The sequence below is a fragment of the Myotis daubentonii genome, chromosome 4 (genome assembly GCF_963259705.1).
Source record: "Myotis daubentonii chromosome 4, mMyoDau2.1, whole genome shotgun sequence".
In the NCBI taxonomy this organism is placed as follows: domain Eukaryota; kingdom Metazoa; phylum Chordata; class Mammalia; order Chiroptera; family Vespertilionidae; genus Myotis; species Myotis daubentonii.
In genome coordinates, this window is record NC_081843.1 from 70,216,137 (window position 1) to 70,228,667 (window position 12,531).

Consider the following 12,531-nt stretch of genomic DNA (forward strand, 5'->3'; position numbering starts at 1 on the left):
GATGTTTCTCTCTCACTCTCTCATTGATGTTTCTAACTCTCTATCCCTCTCCCTTCCTCTCTGTAAGACATCAATAAAATCTATAAAAAAAAATAAAAAAAAGAATTTCATCCTGGTGTTGTGGCTAAGAACTCAGCCGCACTGAATTCAAATCCTAGTTGTTCTGTGTACTGTCTAGATTACTTTGAGTAAGTTGCTTAACCCCTCAGTGCCTTAGTTCCTTCCCAGTAAAATCGGGATAATAATAGTACCACCCTCAAATGGGTTTTATTCAAATTAAATAAATTAATATATGTAAGACTCTTAACATACCAGTCTTGCTATAATTAGAACTATATAGAAGATATAAAATAGTAAATATACATGAATCTTAAAGACCAGCGGTTCTCAAGCTGTGGGTCGCAACCCCTTTGGGGGTCGAACGACCCTTTCACAGGGGTCGCCTAAGACTATCGGAAAACACATATATCATTACATATTGTTTTTGTGATTAGTCACTATGATCTAATTATGTTCAATTTGTCACAATGAAAATACATCCTGCATATCAGATATTTACATTATGATTCATAACAGTAGCAAAATTATTGTTATGAAGTAGCAATGAAAATAATTTTATGTTTGGGGGTCACCACAACATGAGGAACTGTATTAAAGGGTCGTGGCATTAGGAAGGTTGAGAACCACTGTTATTAGACAATTCAAAAGTTACATGCAGAAATCAAGCTTTGTAGTCCCTGAATATTTTTCCATCATTTCAGCCATAGCATTATAGAAATGTCCAATAAATACTGACCTATTATATTTATGTCAGGATTTTTCAGCTTGTCCTTGAATGTGCAAATTGGGGGCAATTTAGCTGTCAGCTTTTAATTTTTCAAAAGTTTCTTCAACTGGGGATGGAGCCTGCAACCCGGGCGTGTGCCTTGACCAGGAATCGAATCATGCCCTCCTGATTCATAGGTCGAAGCTCAACCACTGAGCCATGCCAACTGGGCTCCATTACATATTTATTCTGCCTCCCAGATAAGTCTGTTTTTCAATTCATTATTTATTATGATTGTTTTCAGTAAGAATTGATTTGGAAAGTTTGAGTGTGATTTAGTGACTGAAATTAGTGCTAGTTTCTAATCTAGAATTTCTAACCAGAGATCAGTTGCTGAACAAAACAGCTATAAGGTTTAAAAAGAGTTTCCAGGAAACCCTTCTATGACTAGAAATGTCAGTTGACATGTGGAAAATCCCATGAGAAGAAACAAAATATTTATATTCACCTGAATGTACACCTAGTCTTGAACACTAAGGAAACAATTGCAATAAAGACAAAAATTTGGTTTTCCTGTCTGTGGACTTAACCAACTGTATATGAAATACATGCAAACCCTATTCTTTACATGTAGAAAGTGAAAGGTTAGAAGAATAGTCCTAAGGCTTTGCTTGGTTTCGAAATTTTGCATTATTTCCTATGGCTGACATACTTTTAACATTGATTGCAAGCCAGTCATATTCTCCCTGGACACCCCACCCTAAGCATGACCTCCCCATTTCTTGTCTCCCTTTTTTACCTACCCAGTCTTGCCCTGAGACAGGAAGGAGAGAAGATTTAGCAGTCCCCAGTGTTCTAGAAATTGGTCTATAATGTGGGGCTTGGAAGAAGGAGGGAAAGGAAATTAATTTTTTATTCTTTCAGTAGCTGATACAATTGTGGATTGTTAGTTGTGACATAGTAGCCTAAAGAAGGCAGGCAACAATGCCATTGTGTTTTGTAGAAGTTAGATCTTAGGTGGAGAACTAATTCTTGTTGTAAGATCTTCTTGTTTCTATATTAAAAGACTGTGACATAATTTAATTTATCATGAGGAGTTTAACAGATATGATGACCAGAGTATATACTATGATATATGAAATTAAGTGGAGATGTTTATCTCAGTTATCAAGAGAATTATGGGAAATATCATAGATTGTCTTCAAGTATTTGAATAGCTGGTCTGTCTAAGAGCAACATTGTTCTCTTGTTCTCCAGAGGCTTTCTGGGAGAGTGATGTGGCATGTTTCTTTCTGAGGCTATGAATTCCCTGCCACTACAAGTTTTGAATCAATATTTAGATTTTTAAAAAAATCCTCACTGAGGATATGATTTTTATGATTTTTAGAAAGAGAAGAAGGGAGAGAGAAAGAGAAACACCAATTTTGTTGCCTCTTCTACATGCCCCAATCTGGGATAGAACCTGCAACCTTTTGGTATATGGGTCAATGCTCCAACTAGCTGAGCCACCCAACCAGGGCATATCTGTAGACTTTTGGTTGGTAGGTCGGACTAAGTGACATTTAAGTTTTGTTTGGATCTCACATTTAACTTTTTAAAGTTGCTTGCCTCCTGTTTTCTGAATGGGCTGTTTCCTAGACTGTTCTTAATTGTTGGAAGAGTGGAAGTTAATAGTGTGCATTCACGACTTGAAAATAACCTCAAAGATAAGAAGAATGGGGCTCGGCTCTCCCTAAATAGCCCTGAACCTTTATTTAATTTCATTGTCTTAAAGTTAGACTTGTCCACATTTTTATCAGTGGAGTTCTTTAAAGACATTCCAATTATGGAAAAATTTAGCCCAGGGAGACAAAGTTTTGCAGATAGGGAAATTACATTGTCAATGTCATTTGATTAACACCTGAATGTGGAGATATGCTGACTCCTTTCTTTTAAAGAAGGTCCTAATGAGTCTGAAAAGAAAGCATTTAATTTTAGTTTCTGCTTTAACAGGCAAGAAAAAAATCCTTTATAGAAGTCATCAACTCATTGCTGAATAAGTCAGTGGCACATTAGGTTAGTGGAGTTCATGTAGGGAAGCAGAGGCTGTGCTTTCTCTCTTTTAGTTAATGTCCTAGGATGAGTTCAAGGTACATGAAAAAAATTAATAATAATTCCCCTGACCAGAGAGAAACAGATCCACCAGGGATAGCTCAGCTCTCTGTAACATAGACCTGCTCACTGTTGTTGTTTTTCCCTTCATCGTTTACCTTTCAAAAGATACTATATTTTAATTAGGTCAAATATGCGGATCTATATTCTGGGAACCCATCATTTCAAAGCCATCATAAAATTTCTGAATTCATCTTTGGAAAGTAAACAGTGAAAATGGATGATATTTTACTAAAAGTCTTCACAGATTTCAAAAGTAGTAAAAATGTCATGTTAAAATAACTATAACATGTTAAATACTTGCTTCTGTATTCAAACATGCACATGAATTAGATGCCAATATTTTCTAAGAAGGTAAATCTCTGTCATCAATTACTTACCATTTCTTTAAAAAAAGACATTAGCGTTCTATAATATTTATATCCCAGAAGGTACAGAATATTCAGTATTCAATGTCCCTAGTTGGGGTAGCAGGTGATGGGTAGGGCACTGTTAGTCTAAGGCTATATCTGCACAAACACATAACTCAGCAATTTTAAAAAATATATATTTTATTGATGTTTTACACAAAGGAAGGGAGAGTTATAGAGAGTTAGAAACATCGATGATAGAGAAACATCAATCAGCTGCCTCCTGCACATCCCCTACTAGGGATGTGCCCGCAACCAAAGTACATGCCCTTGACTGGAATTGAACTTGGGACCCTTCAGTCCGCAGGCCAACACTCTATCCACTGAGCCAAACCAGTTAGGGCTCAGCAATTTTTTTTTCCGTTGAAATATTTTTATTAATTTTTTTTTCAATTACAGTTTACTTTCAGTATTGTTTACTATTGGTTTCAGGTGTAGCATAGTGGTTAGACAGTCATATGCTTTACAATGTGTTCCCCTCAATATTTCTAGTCCCCACCTGACCCCATACAGAGTTATTACAATATTATTGACTATATTCCCCATGCTGTACCTTCCATCCCCAAGAACTCAGCAATTTGTCTCTGTGTCTTGTGCTATGTGGACTTGGGACACTGGAAGTTTTATTTGATCTCTATTAATGGTAACTATTGCAAGGGAGTAACTTTCATAGGATGCAGACACAAATATAAGTTGTCCAATATATTTCAGAAGAATATTAATAAAGGTAGGCTGATGGCATAGAAAACAAACAGGATCATTTAAAAGCTTTATTTAGTCCGGGCAGTGTGGCTCAGTGGTTGTGGGCTCAATCCCTAGTGTGGGGAATGTAGGAGGCAGCCAATCAATGATACCCTCTCATCATTGATGTTTTTCTCTCTCTCCCCCTCTTCCTCTCTGAAATCAATAAAAATATATTTTAGAAATAGTTATTTGCAAAAGTGAATGTTTTATATTGTGTGTAGAATTATGTGCTCCTATTTATTTAATGAAATTATTTGGCCATTTTTGTTTCATGTTTCTACCTATATTCAAATGGAGTCTGATTATTGTTTGAAATATTATTTATAGGAGAAAAGTCCCTAAGTCTATCCAAATAGCACTCAGCAAAGAGTTAAATAAATTATTTCAATAAAATAAAACATTTTCCAATATTGCCCATAGTCATTGATTATATTGACATAGAAGAATGTGTAATAAATTGATTGAAAAGCATATATTTTACAATCCTCTTTTATTTTATTATAAATGTTAATAATTATATACTATGTATGTACACAGGGTGTTGCAAAAGGAGGTTTATAATTGTTCATATGTAAAATAATACAATAATAATATAAGAATAAAGTCTGTTTCATAAACTCACAACTGTAAACCTACTTTTGCCCAACCCTGTATGTAGTGTGATATTTAATACTTTTACTTCAAAATGCGCTTTGAGGTGAATTTTTAGGTGGTAATTTAGATGATTTATTAAACACACCTCTATTTTCTAATGCAAGTCTTAACCCATTATAGCAATGTTTGTTTTTGTTTGCTTTTGCCAATATCCTTAATCACACGATCTCTTTTGACATGAACATTTTCTGTGGTTTCCTTAAGTGGGTGCTGTCACTGAGATTTGTGCCAATATTGCTGATCTACCCATTACCTTTTAGAAATTTGTTCTTTTGGTTTTAGCCGATTTACTTTTTAGATTAGCTCATTTGCCCAGTTTTATGGGAATGAATTGATGTTGGAGTGAGCAGTCTCCATACATACATACATACATAAACAGAAATCCACTGAACATAAGCCTGATGGTATCAGGGTCCTTCTGTCAGTTGCTGTGGATATTCACCTATGATGAACAGGTAACCTGAGCTTCATGGCTTTCCTAGTCTCATTAAACAACATTCTCATTGAAGAATTATTCCCTTTCCTATATTAAATTTTCAGATAGATTATGAATTAATTTTGCTGAAATTGAGAAATCTGAGCAATCATTTATATTAACTTCTGATCTGCTCTATTCCTCACAAGTTTCTTCTATTTATCTGTGAATTTTTAAAATATATTATAGGTTTACCTTCCAATTCTCGCTTTCCATGGCTCACAATAACGTAAAACCAGTCATTAAGTTTACTTACTGGACTTCATTTTCTCATCTGTAAAATTGGATAGGTTTCCAAAAGAATTTACTCAGCACTATAGTTATATGCACTATACAAAATTAAAATATAACCATTTCTCTTAAAAGACGAATAATGGATAATATTCAGTTAGGGAACAAGACTGGAAAATATTGCTGCCATTTTCTTTGGAACTGGATTTTAGTTACAGTTTAAAAGCCAGTGGGAACTGGAAGAAGATGACTATATAAATCTAGAGATTGACATGAATACTAGGGAATTGAGGGTGCTAAGATTTGAATTCAGTCCACAAGGATGGGATGAATTTGGATAGTGAGGAAGGGCACATTAAATGAACAAAATTATTTGAGGAAAATTGAATAGATACATGAAATGTGAATTATAAGGCCTTTGTAATGTCAAATCGCCTAAATTAAAAATCTTTGTGCTTCCTTTAGTAGGAAAATGTGTCCCAGTCATGTCCCTGAAATCTTTAATAGTAGCTATATGAATATAGGCTGCTTGAGTCATATTATTTCTTAGCTTCCCAATATTGTGGCCTAGTTTTACAAACTATGTAGTTTTTTTTAACACAGTGGCAAAAATGAAACTAAAATATCCATTCATTCTTTATTATTTCCCCATTTGTACCTCTTTTTAAAATGAGAAAATCACACTCGCATTGGTAATTGCTGTTAGCATGATTCACTGTATAAGTAGCTTATAAAACCCATGTGAGCTATATAACCACTAAACAGAGAAAGCACATTTTTCAGTTCTACTTTAATGAATCTGTTTAATTAATAAACTATTCTTTGATGATTTTGAATTAGTTTAAAATCACAGATTTCCTTTTTCTTGAGATGATCAAATGGTCATTAAAACCACCATTGTCTTTTTAACCATTGCTTCTTTTCTCTCCTACCCAAGAAAGAAAATCTGATTTACAATTATTAAATTATTACATAGAAAAGTACATATAGATTTATATTACTGAAACATAGATGAAGATATAGTCATTCTTTTTTGGTAAGTCAAGTAATGTAGCATAGTGAAGGAGCTAAATTTTGTTGAGTAACAGGACTTAAAAGTTGCTATTACCAATTTCTGAGGACTGTATTAAATATCTATTTTTTATATTTCTATTTTTTGTTTTTTAAATATATTTTTACTGATTTCAGAAAGGAAGGGAGATGGAGAGATAGAAACATCAATGATGAAAGAGAATCATTGATTAGCTGTCTCCTGCATGCCCCCTACTGGGGATTGAGCCACAGATTCCTGTGATCTGACCAGGAATCTAACCTTGACCTCCTTGTTCATAGGTTGATGCTCAACCATTGAGCAACACCAGCTGGGCTTAAATATCTATTTGTATTTTATTTCTTTTAACAAATATTAATTGAGCCATACAGTGTTATAGACACTATTCTAAAAGCTGTAGGTATAATGGTAAGCAGAAAAGATACTGCCCTATATTTATGAAACTCCTGGTCTAAGGGGAAAGACTACTAAACATACAAATAAATACATACTTATATATTAATTGCATGTTACATAATCATTTTTATGTAATGCATATTATTAACTGTAATCAAATATATGGTATCCTATAAATATAACATAGGAATCAAAATGCATGTAAATACTGACAAAATAGAGAAGACGTCATGATTCTCTGAACATTTTTTATGCAAGTAACATTGTCTACTGCTCGGATAATCTGCAATTCAGAGAGTGTAGACTTGACCACATCATATGCTATCTGAAATCTTTGGCCAGGAGAGACTTACACTTCTCTTTATGCTTTCAAAAAGAAGTTGCTAATAGCAATTTTTAGTCCTGAGGCATGTCTTTATTGAGCCATGGGCCAAGAAACAAATGAACAAAACAAACAAATAAACAATAAAACATTGAGCATATAAACCAAAACCTCTCCCTAAATAATTCTTTGAATACTTCCAGAAGCAACTCCATAACCTACTTAAATGACTGAATTCACAAATTTGAAATGATAATGTATTCTTCTTTGCCTTAATAAATACACACACATTTATAGCTTTTAACATCTGGACAGGCATGAATAATCATGCATAAATATTATCATTGTTATTTTTGCATTCTAGCAGTTGAATAAAAACATTCTAAAATATTGTCAGAATACAAGAATACATATTTATTGTTGCTTTGCTTATGGAGATAATGAATTACATAGATAATTGTATACTTTCAAAGCATATTCAGTATATAATTAACTTGATTTATGATATAGTAAACAAAATGATCCATAAGTCAATATGAGTTGAGTAACATCTATATATTAAATAGATATTAATGCTAAGAAATATCTATAATAATAAATGTGTAATATGCTAATTAGACCGGACAGCCAAACGACCTTCCAGATGACCTTCTGGACGAAGCCAGGGCTGCGAGGGCCAAGGCAAACTGCTGCGGTTGTGAGGGCCGAGCCCCTTGCATGAATTTCATGCATCGGGCCTCTAGTATTTTATATATTTCACAATGAGCTTATTCTATTTGATGGTGAGCCACAATGGGCATAGAATTATTTTGAATGGTTGGAATTTCTAAATTATTAAAGTTTATTAAAGCACCAGGATGAAATAAACATAGATGGAAAGTATAAGAGTTGTTGAGACCACATTAAGAGAATAGAGCCTATCCATAATTAAGTATGTGTTTTTAAATATCATATGTATATTAGGATAATACTCAGCCCATTGGATTTAAGTAGTTCTGGTACTTGACCTTTGATACTATGGAAAAAGGAGAAAGAGAAAGGAATAAAAGGAGGGGGGAGGGAAGGAGGAAGGAAAGTTAGTAGATACCAATATAAGCTTGAAGAAAGCCTACAGGATGCCTTCTCCTTTCTCCAAGCACCAACCCAGTTCATGAACAGGTACACGCCAGACTGCCCAGAAGAAAACAATGACCGGCTTCAAAATTAGATAAATAGGTTTATTTTATCAAAACATGGTGGCGAGAATAAAATCTCAGCTGCCTTCTGAAAGCGCAGCCCAGGGCTGTGTGTATGTGGGTCTCCCCTGTCTCAGAGAGAATTTATTCCTTATGCATTCTAATATATTGTAAATGGGAACAACAAGAGTGTTTATGGTTGTAGCAGAATGTTATTTAGTTGCAAATAAGAGGAAGCTTCACTAAAACTAGATAAACAATAAAGAGTAGAACTCCAGTCCCAAGTCAGTGGCTCAAACAATATCATTGATATTCTAATTGCTTTCTGTTTCTCCACTTTGCCTCTGGGTAGGATTGGCTTTTCCCTAAAGTTGGCATCCATCATGGTTGCAGGATACCAGCCAACTTACCTCTGGGGTCACAGACTTCCTTATCCATATGCAAAGAAGAAAGAAAGAGGGTTATTCCCAATCACTTTCTCAGAAACACAAGGAGCCCTCCTTTCTGAGAGCCTGTCCTCACCCAAGCACACACAAACCTGTTCTTACACATTCTTGTCCCCAGTGGATCATATTCCTACCTACACCAGTAACTGTGGTCAGGAAAGGGGGAAGATTCACTCACTTCAGAGATGCAGACTTTCTCTTGAATTCAAAAGAGGAATCATCTTTCCCCAAGGATTGACATAGATACCTCAGTAAACCTGAAGATATTCTATGGGAAGGAGCATTGAAAACTGGTGAAGCAATCACGGTGCACATTGCAAAAGGTTTCCTGTATGCCTGGTAGTTTACTCCTGCGGTTCCAACAACTGCACCGCAGCTCTTTCCCACTGCAACAAACTTGGATGGGTAGAGCCATAATTCTGAACATTTAGTGTTCCTAACAGTCACCTGCTGAGCTTTCTAAAAATGCAGAAACCTGGGCTGACACCCCAAATTCAAATTCAGTAGATCTGGGGCATTGTAACAAACACCCAGGGTTATTCGTGATGGGGAATGACTTAGCTAAATTCTGTATATATCACCTTTTTTTATCACCATAATTTCCATGCATCCTTCTGCATTGGGACCAGGCAGAGCAATACAGATGCTAGAAGACGGTCTATCCTTGCTGCTTGACACAATCGCTGCAGGGAAGAAACATCTGCACAGCATATGTTTCAAGGGACCTGGTGTATATGGCATACTGTTCTTAAAATGTTTGTTCCCCTTCTTAGCGCTATGTGTTTTAACCAAGGTCACCTCCAAGAAAGGTTGTTTCCCCAGGTGGGGATTTTTTTCCCTGAGTTAGGGATTAACAGGACTAAGGAAGGGAATAAAACCCCTTAACTAAGTGCCAGGCGGGTAATTAATCACTTTAACTACAAACAATCACTTAGGATAATCTCCTTCAGTTACTGCCTTATAGGTTAACAGAACAATAGAGTAGTGACCTTAGAATGGAGATAACAAATGCCCTAACCTTTGGAATAGAATGGATAGGATTAAAATCAACTGATATAAATACAGATGTAACAGGACAATAAAGACTGAGTCTGGCTAGAACCTGGCTAGAGAACCTGGCTAGGCTGTTGATCAACTGAACACTGTCTCCGTGTCATTCCTTCTTCGCCGACTCCATCCACATCTTTGGGAATCCCTGGACCTGCTGGGGTTGGACCCCAACATACAGAATCATTTGTTTATGTTCATTCTGCTTGGTGCATGTATTTTCAGTTTTCAGGATTAGAGGAACTTGCATATGAAACTGACTTTTATACCTTCTGTGATACTTATTTCACTTAAATATCACCAAATAGGCTTCTTGTGTCCATTTTGAGGCTTACATGTACTTGTGGGGATCTAGCTGCCATCTGTTAATAGTTCATGACACTTTGGTTAGCAATTCAGTTAGCGTACAAAGCCATCTTTGTCAGAGATCATGGAAACAGTGAATTAATACCAATGTTACCCCTTCTATGTGCTTTTGTGAGTGTGTGTGTGCGCACTCACATACACATGTATTATAGTAGCATAAATATTGGCTACTGACATCTGCATATTATAAGGAACCAAAACCATAGGGATGATGCATAGGAATACAGTTTTATGCAGACTTGTATACCTGTTGACTCTAATGTGTTAATTTGTAAAAAGGAAGCTTTCAGGTGTTACTGGTTCAGGTGTAGGTTAGTATACTAGTTGCCCCAGGAGCTTTAGTTTTAAGGCATTTGTAATTGCCAGGACTCCTATAAAACTGAAACTGTGTTTACTTCAGTGCTTGCTCATTCTTTCCTCAAATTCCTTGCATATCCATAAATTATTAAGGAATAAAACTTAGGCTTAATCTTCCTTAGGCATCACAAACTTAGGATATTTTCTTTAACTCCATAGTCACGATTTCACGTTCCTATATCTAGCTCTGGGTGGGAGGGGGCTTGAAGTTTCCCAGGGGGAGCTTTATGCTTTATTTGTCAAGGGGTTTTCTCTCTCAGACCCTACATCCAGGTGTTTTATTTGTGTGTGTGTGTGTGTGTGTGTGTGTGTGTTTTCACCCATGTGCTTACGTTCGACTAACATCATCAGAGCTCTAGTTAGTCCTGGTTTCATGACCATTTCTGCCTTCCCTTTTTCTCAGTGGATATGGAAGCAGCACTTTTTGAGACACTAAGGCAGAGTGGAAAGAGCTTGGTTTTAAAGTCACACTGACATGAGCTCAAACGCAATTGACCTTAGACAAATTGCCCAGTCACTCTGACATCATTATCTTCATCTTTCAAATAAGAGTAATTTTCATCTCATTGATTGCTTTATAAATTGAGTTCCACACATAAAGTGATTAGTCATAAGTGCCCTCCCCGCCCCCCTTTTGAATCTCCAGCCTCTTACTGACAACAACCCATCTAAGTCAGTACTTCCACAAACTCCTATGGTCTTTTCTTAAAAGAGGAATTCCTGGAAGTTACCAATAATTTTCCTCTTTGAACATGTTATGATATATTTTGGACGTGATAAAGAAGCTTACAGCTTTTTAAATATTTATGTTCTCCACGCCATGCATGCCAACTGTGCTTGCTCTCTTCATTTGTTTACGTGCCAAGGAGACAAGCCAAGCAGCGTGAGAGGAAAATACTGTCAGGACACAAAGTGAGTTTGTCTAATGTGGACTCTGTGCAGACGTAACCTTAACGGGAAAGAGTGGAGACTGCTCCCTGGTTGCACAGGGATACCTTGATTAACCAATCACCTGGGAACAAAGCTCCTTTATAAGCAATTCAGCTGAGTAAATTTATATTTTAAAACTTCATGAATCAAATGAAATAGTGCTGGCTGGTGTCACATATTTCAAGAGTAATATTCGGGGTAAGCTGCACTTGCACACGGAGCAGAAATACCTACTCACAGAGTGTCTATTAGGATAAAGGCGATGGGGTGGATTCTAGGAAAAATTGTAAAGCTACTTCAGATAAACTCTTTTTTCACTATTGTAATCACCATGCTCCACCCCTACATACACCCAGCCATAGATCATTACCCTGGAGTCTTGCTGCTCCCTTTAAAAACAGAAATCAGAATGATTCACACTTTGAGTTACAGTTCATGTTACCTTGTACTGATGTTACTTGGTCATATCTCAATCCTGGCTAGAATTTGGTGCTGCTAAAGAGATTCTGACTTAACTGGCTTGAGAGGGAACCCAGAGTTGGCATTCTAATACAGATTCACGGTCAAGAACTACAGCTTTAACATAAAGTTGTATTTTCATCTAATGGCCTCTCCTATCATAATATCCATATTTATCTGCTGCAGTGGGCTGTAGAATTCTTGTGTCAAAAACACATGGGATAAGTTTATAATAAAGGTTCCTGTGGCCTCAGCAAAGAATCACTACTACTGAATCCTGAGATATGTGGCAGATGTGAGTGTGTTGTGTGTGTGGTGCGTATATATGTGTGACAGGGGCCCCCGGGGAGAACTAGAATATTTCTGCTTAACCAACAACCAAAGTGATTCTGTCTCACTCTTAAGGTTTAATAACTTTTATCTTATTTATAATTTCTATCTCATGGAACAACTTAATTCTTTTTTGCTAATAAAAAGTTCCAACAAAGTGGTTGACAGTGGGCTATTTTCATGATATGTATAACATATTTTAAACAATATTAGTTATAATA

The 12,531-nt window shown here is 36.0% G+C and overlaps 1 protein-coding gene across 2 annotated transcripts in view; it reads left to right on the forward strand.

Annotated features, from left to right (window-relative positions):
• Positions 1-12,531, forward strand: part of EDIL3 (EGF like repeats and discoidin domains 3) — a 395,460-nt gene that overhangs the window by 142,191 nt on the left and 240,738 nt on the right. The gene's annotated exons all lie outside the window — the stretch shown is intronic.